General features: G+C 37.3%; 1 protein-coding gene across 1 annotated transcript in view; it reads left to right on the top strand.

Moving 5' to 3' along the window:
• The window catches only part of ELP4 (elongator acetyltransferase complex subunit 4), a 127,889-nt gene that overhangs the window by 93,105 nt on the left and 18,059 nt on the right, over positions 1 to 16,725 (top strand). The gene's annotated exons all lie outside the window — the stretch shown is intronic.

Genomic DNA, 16,725 nt, shown 5'->3' with positions numbered 1-16,725 from the left:
CCAGATCTGGGTTATGTTGAGAAACTAATGTCCAATTATTTTCAATGTCCAAGTGAAAAAGGTGGTTCCCTTCACCTCTTTCTGTCTCTCTCATCCTGTGTGGGGTTGTCAGTTGCCTTTTCTTGTCAGGAATGGGTGCCAAGATGAGTCCTACACTGATGTTCCCTTAAACTTCTGACTTCCTGTATGTTGGGCTTGAAGCATTTCACAGGTATTCCATCCTCACACCGAATTTCAGAGCCCTGTATTTAAAAATTCAAATCCATTTTACTGCTCTAGATGGTAAACCTTTATTTATTCAGAACGCCTCTCACAACTGTTTTATCTTCGACATAAAATAATGGTATGATAAAAGGACTTAAAAGCAACCTGGACCATTAAACTTTAGCCATTTCCATTGATGCATTACAGATAATAGGACAGGACTGCATTTATTTTATTTTTAATTCTTTGCTACATTACTGGCATTTCCTATAAGCATGTCTTCCCAGTATTTTCTTTAAAAGCTTACATAAATGTGGCAAGAAATTAATGAAAGTTTGGCAAAAGCCCCACCCAATATCTAAGTAATCATTCCTGGCCCAATACCAGGTAAACAATTTTTCTGTACATTTTGGGTTGTGCTTATGGAATTAGAAGAAAATTTTCCAGTCTTTCACTTCCATAGCAGTGTTGAGGTTTTTTTAATTGCTTTACTTGAATTGTTCTATTGGGGTTCTCCACTGCTTCACCATTTAAGCAGTCCAAGACCATTTGTCTATAATCTTACACAGAAGAAAAGCAGAGTAAAATGCCTTTTTTACCAGTTCAGAGAGCAGCCAAAACATAATGGGGTTAGGGAAATACCTTTTGCACAATTATTTGTTATGAATTCAGATAAATAAGTACCTACATCCCTCTGAATGTGCATACTAGGAAGATAATTACCAACAGCATGTTGTGCCCCTTTGTATGTGAAAATACAGTATAAGTATATATTTGTGAAATATATATGTGAAATACAGTATAAATATACATAAGTATATTTACTGCTGAAGGAGCTTAGATAGTATTAATTATATATTCAAAACAAAATTAGAATTTTCTTTCCCATAAATGTTTTGTGTTTTGAACCTGGGTGAATCCTCACAGAAATAGAGATGATCATACAGATACACATAGTCAGTTTTTAATACTTGACAGGATAATTCATGCATGTATGTTACCCTGTAAAGTAAAAAATCTCTGTGAAACTCTCTTTTTTATGACCCACCTATTTATGCTGAATTACTGTTGTGTAATAATTTTCCTGTTCCCTAATAAATTGCTACTGTAGCAACCTCACAGCGCTATGGAACAGCATCCTCCCAGCTCTAAGCCAAAAAAACATATATTCAATTACAAATAATTGGAGATAGTTTATAAAAACTTTGAAAAAAGCAGTAAAGTCCATCCATTTGTTTATTTATTCACTTCGAGGTTGTCCTTCCAGTCCATTGCTGCACTAAAGTGAGGTGCTGCTGTTCTGTGTTTTGCACCGTAGCTGTCTTTGTTCTTAGGATTTATTTAACATATAGAAGGCATTAATTATAGTCCAGAAGTCCAGCTGAGAGCATCTCACTAGGCAGGAAAAGGGAGATGCCATTTTTGGAACTGAGCACCAGCAATCTGAGAAGTGCTAAAAGGGATGTTTTTAGCGGTCGGTTAAATATTTTCTCACCTTCCCACACGCATTAAATTTCAGTTGTTGCCTTGCTGCGGGTGTCTGTTACAGTGAGCAATAAAGTTAATGATTGTTCTTGAAAATGAAGCTTTTTCCACTCGTGGAAGAGATTTTTTTTCTCCCCCAAAAAAATTGAGGCTGGAGATGGTAGACACCTCTTAGGCAAAGCCACCTGAACCAAAATGCTGATCCCAGAGGATTTTTCACAGATGGCACAGCCACTCTTTGTGAATCTGTGTTTCCTTTGACTATTCTGGGATCAGAATTTACTATGGAGTGTGTGATATGTTTTGAAGGTAAAATATTTCTTTCACTGTCTTTTGGAAGACACCCTAGGAGGAGGAGGTGCGATATTTTGAAACAGTTCTCTTGAAGTGGTTTGCATCTTCAGATTCAACCAAATTTTCAAGGAGTTCATCTGTCCTTTGTGCAGATCTAAAGGAACTTGCTGTATATTTACAAGTACTCAGTAAGTCTTAAAAGCAATGAAATATGATGGCTACTTCATATTGCTGTTTTTCAATATCTTTATTAGAAAAGTTGAATAATTATCTCCTATGAACATTAGGTTAGTCTACCAGATCCTGATTAACAGTCGAATCCAAATTTTTTACATCATTTAGAGTACATTCAGACAGTGAAGATGCTCTAAATAAACAGTAACTATGTATTTGAAAATCCATTAGAAAATGGACTATTTCTTTTAGGAGCATGTGGGTATCCTTCTTAAGATAAACATACAGCTTATCAAAATAAAGACCAAAATATACTTTATATATTACTTTAAATTAGCAAATGCATAATGAATTAAATTAGCAAATGCATATTGTCTCTAAAGTGGAGCTGAAATACAATTGTAGGATTCTTAAGAGAAAAACGTTCACTTTGAATATGATACAATCAGGAAAAACCAAATACAAATTTTCCTTATTCCTGTGTAATTTTATGCAAGTTACTCCTTGCATATTGCAAGTACTTATTTGCAGGTGCTTCAGGCAAACTGTGCTCCTAACTTTTGACACCATTATCTCCACAAAGCAGTCTTTTACCTTTGGGTGTGAGGTGTGACATGAGCAGATCCCTGTAAGGACAAAGGTCCAGAATAATGCACTTATATCCGTGGATGTGATATAGGTGAGTGGGTGTTCCCTTGTGCCTCTCCTGTTTCCTGCTGTTTGTGACTTCTCCTGTACATTGCTCACAGGTTCTTCATTCCAAACCCGTTTAGGTGACCTTTCCCACACGTCCAATATGGAAATGAGATTACCTGTAGTTTTATTCCCTTAAAATAAAGTCACCAGGAAAACGTTCAGTGGTTGGCTGTGCCTGAATAACTGTGATCTTGTCAACACTTGTGATAGTTTTTACAAGCACTCCACTGTAACGCAAATAATGAAATTATTTTTCAAATAATCAGGATGGAGATTGAAGGAGAAATGGCAGAATTTGGCACTATGCCATATATTCTTACACCTATGTGCACTGCACCTTGTGCCTGCTATCCTACGTAATTCTTCTTTATTTTCAAGTGTTTGTGGGAAAAGAGAAGTGAGGACACATCAATTAAAGGGCCAGTAGGCTGGGAGTGGGAGTTATCATGCCCACACATACTGCTGCTGATCCCACTTCATCCCACTAACTGCTGTATTTTCATTATACGCTTGGATTCTGTTTCCCTCTTTATTACAAGGATGTTACAGTTCTTTATTCTTCCCTGACAGCTGGCAACAGGTAATGCTGGCTGTTATTTTGCTCAGTCCAGTCAAGCACATTCATTTCCAAGTATAACCATGTTTTGTTTGCTGTATTTTGTTCTTGGTGTGGTTGAATGCCATCCTTGGAAAGATGTGCATTGAGCTACCCTTGAATAAGTGGCTTGCCTTCGGCATTCATGAGTAAATTCTGTAGTTTTTGTTTCAAGCCTTTGACATGTCATCGAGTGTAAATCTATTCTAATGCCAAAATCCCTCTTGATGTCTGATGCCAATCAGTAGCTTTTCATCTTGAGAAAGGTAGTGAATAATTTGCCCTGTGGATATTCCACAGATACCATATATGGCAAGAAGCAAAGAGAGGGGAATCCCATACCCATTTTTTAAATTCAAATAATCATGTTCAACCAGTTTGCTTTCCTAAATACCATTGGTAGTCTGGTACATTTTCTCGCTTTCAAGTGAATATTGAATACTTGTCTAATTTGCATATTTTGGATGTGTAGAAACAATATGCTCTTTCTGTTGCAGTTATTTTATTTCATGAGCTGTAGCCAACATGCTGTAATATGTGAATTATATTACATTTGTTATTTTAATAGGAAGGTCAAACCTTTTACCTCCTTCAGCTTCATTAGTGTTTCTTTATTAAAATAGAAAAAAAAAAAAAAGGAGAACGAAAAGGCATTTGCTATATAGGAAGGTCAACATTTTCTTTGTGAACACAGTTTGTACCCATGATTTTGAATTTCAATGAACTGTAAGCCCTAAGAGTGTTGAATTAAAGGCATAAAACACTGTAGTTCACTCAAGAGCTCAAAAGTATGTAATTTCTTTCCTTAGAAAGGAGACCTACTGAAAACCTAATGAATGTGTTTATGTAGTTGAATGGCACTCATATAGTTTATACTCAGAAGAAAGAAGCAAGTAGAGCTTTGTATTTAACTTCTTTTCAGTCTGCAATATTACAGGATTTTAGGGTGCAGAGAGACTATTGTGGTTACTTAATCTGACCTCTTCTGCAATACAGGTCACAGTACTTTGCACAGTAATTCCTGCATCAGGGCACATAAATTCTTCATCTGTGGGCAACATTTTGCACTGAGTTTGATTGGTTTAAGCTGCCACCTTATGCTAAATCTCATATTAGTAATATTAGTAATAGCAACACTGTGTGGTATTTTCCTTATAATTTGTAGTAACAATGTTGAACCTTTCACCTGAAGTTACTCAAAACAGCTTGCATGCCTTAATTAAACTTTAAGACACCATTATTTTAAAATGACAAGTCATGTATATAATTTCTAATGCAGTTAATCAGGAATAGAATTTAAACTCACAATCTTTCGGTTTAACTAATAAATCATAAAAACATTCATTAGCTGAGTCACTAACCGGTGATGATTTTAGGCTGAAAAAAATCTCATCATAATTATAGTAAGTTAATTTTGTCAGGTTTAAGAATGACTTAAAATTGCAGTGGGCCCACCCTGATGTTTAGAGATATTTGCTCCTTCAAAACTGGGGTTTTAAGTTCTCATTCTGAAATCTCAGACATTGCATCCTGCTCTGCACGTGTGGACTGGGCTGCCTTGGTGCATGAGAGATCCCAGGGAGCTCTGAAAACTGTGTTTATACAGGAGATCATCCAGGAACCAAACTCAACAGCTCTGTCCAAGCCCCTCAGAGCTAAAACTTTATTTTGGAAAAACGTAAAAAAATTATTTGATCCGAATAGAATATGTGTTATCGTTAGTTCAGGCAAAGATTAATTATTTATTGGTGCTTTTTTTTGGATTTTGCTAGCTCAGGGTTAATAGCTGACCTCTTATGGACCCTCTAATACCCTGTGACAGTTGAACCCTAATCTTGTATCTCATCTCAAAGATCTCACAGTAGGGCTGATAATCTGACACCTAACTGCTTGAAGAAGCCAAATAACAATATTCCATTTTCCATTCAGTTTTCTTCCCTGTGGTAAGTTGGTCACCTGATTTCAGTTAATGTCAAGGTGTTGCCACTGCTGGTTAAAGTTCTGGTGTCTGTATGGACAAACATTTAGCAATGGGGCAATGACTGTGGCATAAATGAAAAATAGTGTGCCCTGAATCTGGTCCTCCAGTAATAATTCAGTGCTGTAGTTTTATAGGAAGCAATGTGCACTATCTCTCCTCTGAAATATGTCACCATAATTCTATTTTTATGTTTTTGATGGTAGTTATAATGCTGTGGTCAAGTAGGGACTGATGAGCCCTAGGGACCCATGGGATACAAATACAGAAGGCAGATGATTTTTGCTCCATCCAGACAGGCACCTGGCAGAGAACAAACTTTTGTGTCTAGAAAGGAATATCAAATGCACCAAGGGTTGGACTTGTTACCCTGGGCTTGTATTTCAGAATAAAGCATTTATTTACTACTGTATTAAAATTATGGTTGAATCTTGGATCGAGGCTGTACCTAACTTTCCATTCCTGTGGCAGACTACTAAAAATGACAAGGCAAGTCTGGCATGAGCCAAATTCCTTCAACTTTGTTTAGCCCTGCAAGGCAGTGATCTTTCACGCTGTTAATAGCACGTTAAAGTGGCTTTTCCATTTAACCTGGTATGTTTTTGTGTGCTATTTCCTTTGTGACAGAAAGAAATCTGTTACAGAAACGTTCAGCCACCCTTTCTCTGTGGCCAGCTTTGACTGGGATCTCTGCTTCCACCAACTTCTGTTTAAAATGTTTGTTGAACTGTAGGAGGCAATTTCAGTGAAGACAGACCTACAGCCTTTATACAACATCAAGCACATCATCAGCAGTTAAAATGCTACATGATCTTAGAGTTACCATCCATTTTTCAAAAAAACAGGATGAGTTAGGCAGGGCAAAAGTCTGTTTTTCTGTGGCTGGGTATCTGCCAGTGCTTTGATGGGGATCAGACTTGAGATCTCTATTAAAGCACTGGCTGAGTGCCTTAGTTATTGGGTCATTCTCAATTGGAATAATTTATTGGATAGATTTATCAGGGAGGGGTGTAGGTATATGTGAAAAGTGAGCAGGGTGATAATGACTGAGGTCCAAATAAGGAAAATAAATTAACTCAGTGAAGGTGTCTGTGATGAGCCAGAGGCATAAGTAGTGAATGTAGAAAAATAAAGAATGTCCAGAAAGTATAGGTTTTGCAGTGGAAAAGTAGATTGCATACAGCAGGACTTATGTTAAGAATAAACTGTTAGATTTCCTTGGTCTGGAGAGTTTCTGTGACTATTTTACAAGATTTCATTAAATTTATTTATTTCATTAAATACATATTAATCTTCTAGTTCCCATCCCAAAATAATTTCATAAATAACAGTTAAGTAATTACTTTTTTTAAAACTTACTTTTAGCACTTGATCATGAAGTAGATCTACTTTCTTCAGTCCCAAAGTCATATTTAAAACACAGATCACCACCTGTGAGCAGGTTTGGCTTCTCAAAGATCTCATCTCTCACTGCTCAGTGACTGTGAGGGAGCTGCAGTCAATGGAACTGAGCAGGGACTTACCTGAAATCTGGCTGTGTTTTATTTGGGTTCTTTAGTTTTCCCCTGCACCACTGCAGGAAAAAGAGGACATGGGCTGTGAGAGCCCCTGGTCTCCAGGAACACTGCTCTGCTGCTAAAAACAATTACAGGGAATGGTTGCTGGGCAATCAGCCACCAAATAAACTGAGATCCCTTGGCTTTCCCGTACTTATCTTGATTAATGATTTAGCTAGTCATAAAATACAGCGGTGTTTGTAATTTAGATAGAATACTCCGTGTTTTTCAGGGGAAATAAAACTGTGTGTCACCTGTAAAAGCCTTCCTTCTGGTTGAAATAGGCTGTAATTATCATCATAAATCAAATCAGTTTGATACAAATCTCTAGTATGTTTTAATGGCAAGGCCTTTTACGTTTGCTGTGATCATACAAAAAGTATCAAAGTTGGTGTCATTTTCAGTTCTTTCAGCTGATACTTTATGAATATTTTTGTCAGAAAAACAAGTTACCTTCTTAGCAGTTAACTTGTTTCCATGTGCTTACAGAGAACAAGGATTGGCTCTGGGAGTTCAAGTGCTACTCAGAAGGGCCAAACTACCCTGTTATAGGAAATATTTCTCAAAATACTTTTCTTCCTTGATTCAACCACGTAGTATCTAAGTATGGTATTTTTAATAGCAAAAGCTGGAGCAGGTTTTTTCAAACTGAGCAGAAAGATTCTTTCAATATGAAATCAATATGCCAGGGGTGATGCCATTTGAACAAACTCCATTTGAACAGCCACAACTATCTTCACCAAGTTCTATAAATACACTAAAAGGGGAATGGTAACCACACACATGAGACACAAATTGCCTTCGAAGTGTCCATGTAAATTTTCCCACAAAAATATGAAAGTGACATTCATTCACAATGTCAGAAGAATATTATTTTTATGCTTTGTCTCTACAGGCTTAACACATGCGCTAACTTCTTTATGATTTGTTCTGTCTTAGGGCTATTTTCAGCGTAATCTTTTTATGGGGCTATTTTATGGATAAAAATGTGGTTTCCTTGACACAAAACGTATGTTCATAGGACCATAAAAATGCTCCTTCGTTTGGGTGCCCGGGATCATTAATAATGTCTAAATTATTAATAGACCCAAAAAAAAAAATCATTTCAAAGTTAGGAAAATAGACTGAAAGTAACTTCTTTTGAAAAATTATTTTTTTCTTCTGAGAGACCAACAAGAAAGTTTAATTAGTGCTTAGGTAGTTAAGTTTAGCTGGATGCATTCACCCTATTGAAGTTCTACACCTGCATAATGGAAAGAGTCACATGTATATATTTGTATCTGTGCATATATATATATATATACTCTTTTTAGAACCTTCAGGGGAAAAAATTAGCTAATTTAAATAATTTTAGGTCTTTTGCTGTGGTTTTTTTTTTATCTGCTTCCTTTAAATATGGGAGATGTTTAGCAAACACTTCTAAGACAAAGTCTTTCTTGAAAAGTAATTGGAACTGAAGTGGGCAATATGCTCAAGAGAAAGAAGAAAATTGGAAATTAAAAAAAAAAATCAGGTAGGCAATGATTTCTTAATATTTTTTTCCACAATTAAGTACTATATTACCACTAATAAGTTAGGAATCCGTAGTGGTTAATTTGTTCCATCCTATTCAGAGAACAGACATTTATTGAACATGTTAAAAACCAGTGTTTAAAGTGTTAAGGGTCTACCAAGCTTCAGAATGGGTATCAGTAGAACAAGCTGGCAGCTTTCAGACAGGCAGTACTAATGTTGAGTTTGAAGGTCAGGGAAGAGCAATTCCTTTTTGCCACAGATGAAGTTCTGCCTTTGATTTTCCATCGTGTAACACTGAGGACCTGAATAAACACACACTAGTATTATCACTGCCCTATAATTTCATATATGGAGTTTTTCATTTGACATGAGTCAAAGAAAATCTCTTGCTACCGAGGAATCAGATTCTTCTTATTGTTTAAGGTTTTCACTTTCTCCATTGTTATTAACCAGAGCATTTGGCCAGGATTGTTCCAGCCAAGAGGAAAAGTCAGTGACAAAATCAGGAGATTCTCAGTAATCTTGTTTAATTGATTACAGCATGGCACAGTATCTTCTTTAATTCTGCTTTTCAGAGGAAAAAGAAAAAGAAGAAGAAGCTGTGCCTTCTTTATGAGTATATTGAGTTTGGTTTGCATCAAAGGTACACCTGAATTCTTTGCTCTGCACCTCTGGGTGTACCACATCAAGAGCACTCGTGTATCTACCTGCTTACGCTGCAAAGGGGAGTGTTATTTAATGCCCATTTAATGAATACAAAGTTGATCTAAGGAACAGACAGCAAAACCTCTGCTGTGTTGGGAGTTAAGGCTTATGTCCTTATCCCTCCAAGAAACGACAGAGAAATAACATTTATTCTCCTTTAGCTTTCGAGTCCCAACAGTGCAGCTGCAGGACCTGTTTCATCACTACCTCAGTGATCCTTTCAGTCCATTTTTGAGAAGCAAGACCTGCCCCACCATTTGCTTTTAGGAGGTTTCTCCTGGTGCCTGCATGAGCTGCCCCTCCCCTCTGCTGAGCTGTTTTGGGATTCGTGGCCTCGGGGTCTCTTAACTCGGTTCTTGCCACAAGCATATGAGTGTCTCAGTGGGAGTCCTTCTGTCACGGGAGGAATTTGGCCTGAATGATGCTTTCCTTGGCATCTTGCACCAAAGGTGGTTCCCAGAGCAGGCAGTGACTGCAGGCAGGAGTGCCAGTAGCTCCTCTCCTCCCAACTGCTGAGGTTTTTCCAGGAGCTGCCCGCTTCTTGTAAGGGTTCAACAGCTTCTTCCAGTTTTGTTTGTCGACGTGCAGTTTATAACGTGTCACTTTAGTAAAAGAAATTTCAAGTAAAAGGACCACAGATTGGATTTTAAAGTATATTTATTTGTATATAAAGTTGAGTGTAGTGAGAATTATAAATATTTTCAAATACTTCAATTTTTCTTTTTTTCCAGGAAGAGTTCATAAACAAAGAGAAGGCATAGCATAAATTAAATTCCTACCTATACAATAATAAAATTTTCTGCTTGCAGAGCTCTCATCTAGTTTAAGTCTTCTCAAAAATGTCTTAAAATTCTTCACATGAAAAAACATTCTTTAATAAGAATCAAATCATAACAAAGACAATAATTTTAAATAATACCATTCATGTTCGCAACCTTAGAGAAATGGTATCTCAAACTGGCTTCTAACATAGAAAGCATTTTCTGCACCCTGTAGTGTCAAAATTCAACAACTGAAGTAATTATTTGATTTTATACACAGGCCAGAAGATAGTCCAGGTGAGTGTTTCTGCTGTGTTTTTCAAATTTCCTGTTAGTTCTTTGAATTATGTCCATCTTTTCTTCTCATACTTGAAGTGAAGAAAAAGCAAATGAAACCAAGTCCTTACCTCGAGCATAAACCAGCGTTATTGTTCTTGTCTGTCGTTAAACATGAGAGATGAATAACTTCATCCTCCCATTAAAGTGACTTTCAGGTAATTGCTTGGCAGAAATTCATGTGCAGGCTGAAGGCCACAGGCTGACTTGGTGTCGTACAGATTAGATGCTTCCTGGAAAAAGAGGTAAATCTTGGTTTTGTAAATAATTTCCTCTATTTATAACGACCCATCTTTTAATGTATGCACATAGAAAATATTAAATTGGACAAAATTGGCAGGGGGTTGGTCCAGAAAACTTGATCTGTCGGTTCAGCTGCCTAACAAAGCCCCTTCAGGTCATCAACCTGTTTCTGTATCTGATTGCCTGGTCTCACCTCAAGTCAGCAGATAGAATCTAGATGGAAAAAACAAGCATGAAATATCCAAAGACATAATATATATATAAGATATATATATAATATTTCAGTGAGTAAAGACCTAGAAATCAGCTGCTCAAAGGAACTCGATTTCTATGTAGAAACATTTAGTTTGGTTTGCATTTCTGTTCTGTGCCCAAATTAATGTAACATGAAAGAACCCTATGGAAAAAACAATGATTAATTTCGTTCTAGTAACTTATTTTCCATTTGAAAAAGATTGATAAAAGGAAGGGGGAAAACATCTGATTATATGTGTGAAAGAAATACCTGAGGAATAAAGGTGCATGAAGGGAGATATTGAAAGATTTATGTCTTACAAGATACACTAATGTGGATGAGGGTAAAAAAGAGTGAAGGATAATCCAGGAACTCCTGTTTCATTTTCCAAAGTATATATTCAGCCTTCAGGCTAAGATACTCTGCCCTGTAGATAGATTTTTTGTTCTTACTGCCTCTTGTTTAGGCAATAAAGTGAGGCAGCGTGTCCTCTTTGGCTAAAAGAGGCAAAAGAAGGAAAACTTTTGAGTTCTTTTTTTTCCTTAACACTCTTGAGGTATCTTTTTAACAAAAAAGGAAAAAAAAATGTTTTCTTGATTCAGTATCAATTTTTCCTTGTCATGAAGTATGGAAATATACAGATGACATTTTGGTGGTGGGGGCCCAACTAAGGAGCCCATGGGACTGTGCCAGTGCATAGGGGACAAGGCTTGGAACAAAAGGTCATTGTCATATTAAAATATACTTAAAATGCTTTAAAAATGCTTATCTGAGCTAGGGAAAAGCCATGGGTGCTGATTTCACCTCTTTTTTTTGGAAAAAAAAGCAGAGCTTCTCATCTTGTAGGTCTCCTTGAGTTTTGTCAATGGCTTTCTTCTGAAGTCAGTGATCATTTTCATTAAGAGCCCAAAGTTTTTTAAATCTGTTGAATGTCAGTGCCTCTTTTTAAATTATTGATATGTACTAAAAATGGTAGAAGTTGTAAATGAGCAAAAATTGCGGCCATCACTGAGTAAGTCACTGGCTTTGAAAATGCAAAGTAAGACAAGTGCATAATTGGAAAATTACTGTGTAATTGTTTGCAGTTAATAGGAATACACAACTTACAGCACATTTAATGTGCTTTTCTTTTTCTCTTCCATTTCTTGTGATTTGTATATAAGAGTAATTTGGGAATGGGATGTTTAACCAACGTACAGTATCAACTGGTTTAAAAGAATGAAACCTACAGTACATTATTTGGAGAGGTTTTTAGCAGGCTAAGCAATAACTGAGTGTCCTTTGAAACAGCTGGTTTCATAATATGTTGTCCATAACTTGGAGTTGTCTGGGTTCTCTGTAAGTTCTGCTAAACACACTGGAGAAAAAGGAAGGATGATGACCCAAGATTAACATGTGAAAACTTTCTCAGGTTAGAAGCTCCAGCATTTGGCAGTGCATGCCCTACTTAGCAATGTCTCACTGTGTGTGTGTGATAAGATTGTTTTAGGCTCTTCATGACTCACCACTCAGTTTTTCAAAGCTTCAGATATTTATGTTATACCAAGAGGGAGGAAAAGTCCTAAATAATTAGTTCTGTTTACTTGATTATTAATTTTATTCATATACTAAGTGAAAAGTTCTGTTTGCTTTGATTACTAATTTTACCTGGATGCTAAATGAAGGTATTTTCCCTCAGGTGACATAGCTAGAGCAAAATATTTCCTTTTTTCATGTCCAATTTGTTTAACTTTTATTAAAAAGCATGTTTTTCTTCCAGAAAGTGCTCCACCTCTTTCTTTTTTCAGTTTCTAATATGAAAGCACTGCATGGCAGTGGTGTCTATGCCCTGACTGGCTCAACTTATTTTAGTAAGTTGGCATTTCTTACCTGGACTCAACTATTTAGCAAGAGTTGTGCCAAGGTTTTATAAGGAAGTTCAGATCTGGAATGCAAAGCAGGAAGGTGGGGGATGAGCTGGATTTCTAATGATAATATTTACTGGAAGGTTAACTTTTTAACCTGATTTTTCTGTGTATTACCTGGCGGTTATTTTAAAAGTGGCAGATTTTTGGCAACTAGGTTGGTGTTTCTGAGGCTAGAACATGTAATTGTAACAGAGAAGGAATGGTTCTTTCAGAAGCAGGACCTTCTAGTAAAAGCAAATAAAAGAAACAGGCTGTTTGTTTCACTAAAAGTGATTTAGATTCCAAAATCAAGCTCTCAATAACTATGTGGTACTCGTGAAAATATTCTTCTCTTTTGTTTATGTTATCCTTGAGCTGATGCATTCTTGAATGGAGTCCAATCCTTTCAGCAAAGGTGTTTTCCTAGTTTCCTACTTCTGGGTGCAAGCTGTATCTTCCCCGAGTAATTCTTCTGGCTTTTGATAATAAATGACTACAACGAATTTACAGAGCTACCTTTAAAACTAGAAAATTTAAGTCTTGGCATTGCCCAAGCAGCTTTTAGGATTGCAGAGGGAATGCAAATATGTGCTGTGGTTCTGACAGAGTCTGTGTGAGTTGAGCTTACGTGCACATTGGCTTACCCAGACCTTTAGAATTTTCGATTTGCTCGTGGGGTAGGAAGTGAGTGCACATCACCCAGAATGTGTTGTGCACTGTAATTGTGCTGTGGTTAGCTCACATTAAGTTTCAATTAGGCAAGAATGTGAAAGGACCGTTTAATTAGTCAATAAATATCCGTCACTGGAAGTTGACAACCTGGAAAGTTGTCTGCCTTGGCGGCTGCGATCCCACACAAGTTCTGTCAGGCAGGGTGTGTCATGAGCTGTTGTGCAAGGCCTCACCTTAAACTGGGACCATTAAGAGTCAATGGTTTGAACTCTGATTCTCATTCTGGAGCACGTGGAATTTTTTAGTGAGGGGAAAATAAAATTATAAAAGCCGTAAGTTGCGAGCGGTCTCCGTGTCATCCGTGTCACGTTATGTAACTTAGCAGACTGCCATTTCCCCCTGCCTACAATGTGAGATATCTTAAGACTTAATCACCCAAAGTTGTTAAGTAGAAGTTAATTAAAAGTGTGTAATGATGTGTTTCTTGGAAATAATTGGTGTGATTAAAAATCCGACTTCAAAAACGCAGTGGCATCAAAAAGTTTTTCAGTCGTTTTCCTTGTTTATTTTTTTTTAATTAAAAATACTGGGGGTTTAAGAGTTTGTTGAATTAATTTCGATAATTACATTTTCCTTCTGAAAAAATGCTAGAGCCCACCTATTTTCCATCCTGCATGAACACAACTACAGTCATATGGAATAAAGTGAGAAACAAACAAAATCCTCTTCAGAAGTAAGGATTTTAATAACAGATCTTGATTCCTAAATCTGTGCTTTCTCAGTTCATGAGTAGTGGGAACTCCCCTAGGTAAAATTCTAAAAAATAAGCATTGACTGTAACTGTCTTTTCCTTTTTAGTTTCTATCTGTTGAAGAGCTCCCCTGGTATCTGTTTAGAGACACATGCTATAACAGTCGTATTTAATGTTGAAATGTATTGTCGTCGTGCTCTGCAGTCTTTCAGTGGTAGGGAGCAGAGGAGGAAGAGGAAGGCTGAAATTGCTCAAAACTCTCCATCATTTATGGGGTTGCTCAGGCTACTGGGATTTTGAACTCAGGAATCAAAGGCACCCTTCACTCGTGTGATATTTTTTTTTTTCCACCTGATAGATAAGGGCATGGCAGGCACTTCATCCTCTCTTCCTCATCAGACCCCCTGTGCAGAAGCTGGGGAACAGAAATAGTTGGCTGTTTTCCTTCTATGTCTTGAAGGATATTTTAAGGAGGGTGTAGCATCAAGTGAGATAAAACAGGAATATATTTATAAAGAGATTAGTGAGTGGGGATGTATTGGAATGAAATTACTACATACAGAATTTAGCATAACAGTGACAAGAATGGAATGTCATCAGTGTTCTGGGTGAAAGTAATTCTCTTAGAGCTAAAGAAACTATTATGAAGAATAAAGAGAAACAAATAATTAGAAATAAGAAGCTGAGGCCTAGACTAGTTGAAGGGCCTCGTGGAAGCAACATGCAGAAGATTGATTCCTTTTACCTTCCTGAAGAAAACGTGAGAAATACCACGCACCGGAAATCAAGCAAAAAAAAACACTTCAGTTGTCAGGTGCACATGGAGAAAAATCCTTTCCTTCATTTATTCTTGCAGCTGAAATGCAGAGTTAGTTCAGAGGTTGTTTCAAGAGTTTTGTAGTTTTCTGCTGCTATAATAAAATCTACTTCTTGCTTCTAATGAAATCAGCAGCCAGCTTCCTCCTAGAAAACACATTATCCCACAAATGAACATAGGATTAACCCACTGATAACTAACACCAAGGTATTTCACTGGCCTTTCCTGCCCTTTGCTGGTGATTCGAGTTGAATTAGTTCATATCCTGCCCATGTTTTTCCACATCATTGTTCTTCTGCCAGTGAGAGACATTTCCACATTTAACATTTAAGTATTCCCTTGCCATGGTCACAACCACATCTGTCTGACTTGTTTTTACTTGAGGCCTAAATGTCAGCTGAAGCTATTTTGTAAAGGATCCAGATATAAGTGTTACCCTGTTCATATTATACAAGATTTTCCTTGTCTAGTAACCGGCATCTTTGACAAGGATGAGGAGACATTAAATCAAACCTGACCAGTTTTTGATTATCCCAGATCTCAAATTCTTTTTATTCCAGGCTGCTACACTGAATCCTATACTTAATTTTCCCTAAATCACTATTGCCATATCTGAATTTAGCCTATTGTCTTGTAGAATTTATCTGTGTGGTGAAGTAACTGAAACTGTTGTTTTCACCATTTTAACAATATTTACTGTCCCATTGGATCTAGATATATTTATTATTGCTTGTGTTGCAAGGTACCTGCGTTTCTTAAAATGAAAAACTGTCAGATTCTCAATGTTTTGAGAATCAAATCAACCCACTTTTTCCTGTTTGGTTCTGATGCTTTGTAATTGTTTTCTTTTTCTTTTCTTTTTTTTTTTTTTTCCCAAACTAGCAACGTTGACAGTTGTCCTTTATTTATCATCCTTTCCCCAGAGTTTGAGAGTATTTTTATCCAGGCTACTCTGTAACTGTTTAGTCCAATAAAGTAAAGCTTGAGCATATTGCTAATCAGTAGAGCCTCATCACTTATGGGTTAATCCAGGTAGGTGTTAGAGCTTCTCTTCCTACAGCAAACCCACCAGAAGAGGCAGTGCAGCAGAGAAACAAGAGCTGGCAAGGACATGCATGAACCTGACCTTCAAATATTTCGAAGCAGTTGCTCCCTTGGATGGGAACAGTTCAGAGGTGTGCTGAGCAGGAAAGGAGCTGAGCCTCTCAGCTTCACAGATTTTGCGGATCTCTGATATGGAAGAGATTTTGTCCTACTTTGAATCAATCTTGCTTCACTTCCTCCTGATTAGAGAGTTCCTTCAGGTCATGGGCTGTTAGCAGACTCTCTCTGAGCACATTAACACCTGCCAATGAGCCAATGTGTGGTATTGATGCTGAGCCAACATAATTCCTGCTAAGGTCTTGACTGCTGCCTTTGCCACCTCACTAAGGAACACTCCCAAGAGTGTTTAGTCTTCTCTGCCACCTTCTTGTGCCCTTGTCCCTGCTAACAAAATCCTACAGATCTTTAGAACTGAAAGCTCAGCGAAGGGAGTAGAACTCGCACTCCTGTGGAAAAGGCCTTTCTTCTTCCTACCTTTTTTTCAGACCCCAAATTTCAGTGTCTAACCTGAAGCATACTGAGTACTGCTTTTGTGTCCTGTTCTTTTATCGATAAGGTAAAAAGAAAATCTGAATATAAGGCACTTGCCACATTGGTATAGCAGGCTGACACCCAGGAATAGTCCTGGCACTGTTGCCACCAAGGGCAGTGTCGTCAGGCACGGGGAAGGATGGTGACTCTTGGCTCTCGGTGATGCACAGGGTGACTCACAGAGCTC

Source organism: Myiozetetes cayanensis, unplaced genomic scaffold (assembly GCF_022539395.1).
Source record: "Myiozetetes cayanensis isolate MyiCay16 unplaced genomic scaffold, myiCay2020 scf6-25, whole genome shotgun sequence".
NCBI lineage: Eukaryota > Metazoa > Chordata > Aves > Passeriformes > Tyrannidae > Myiozetetes > Myiozetetes cayanensis.
Note: the sequence above shows the minus strand (reverse complement) of the source record. Positions and strands in the feature narration are given on the sequence as shown.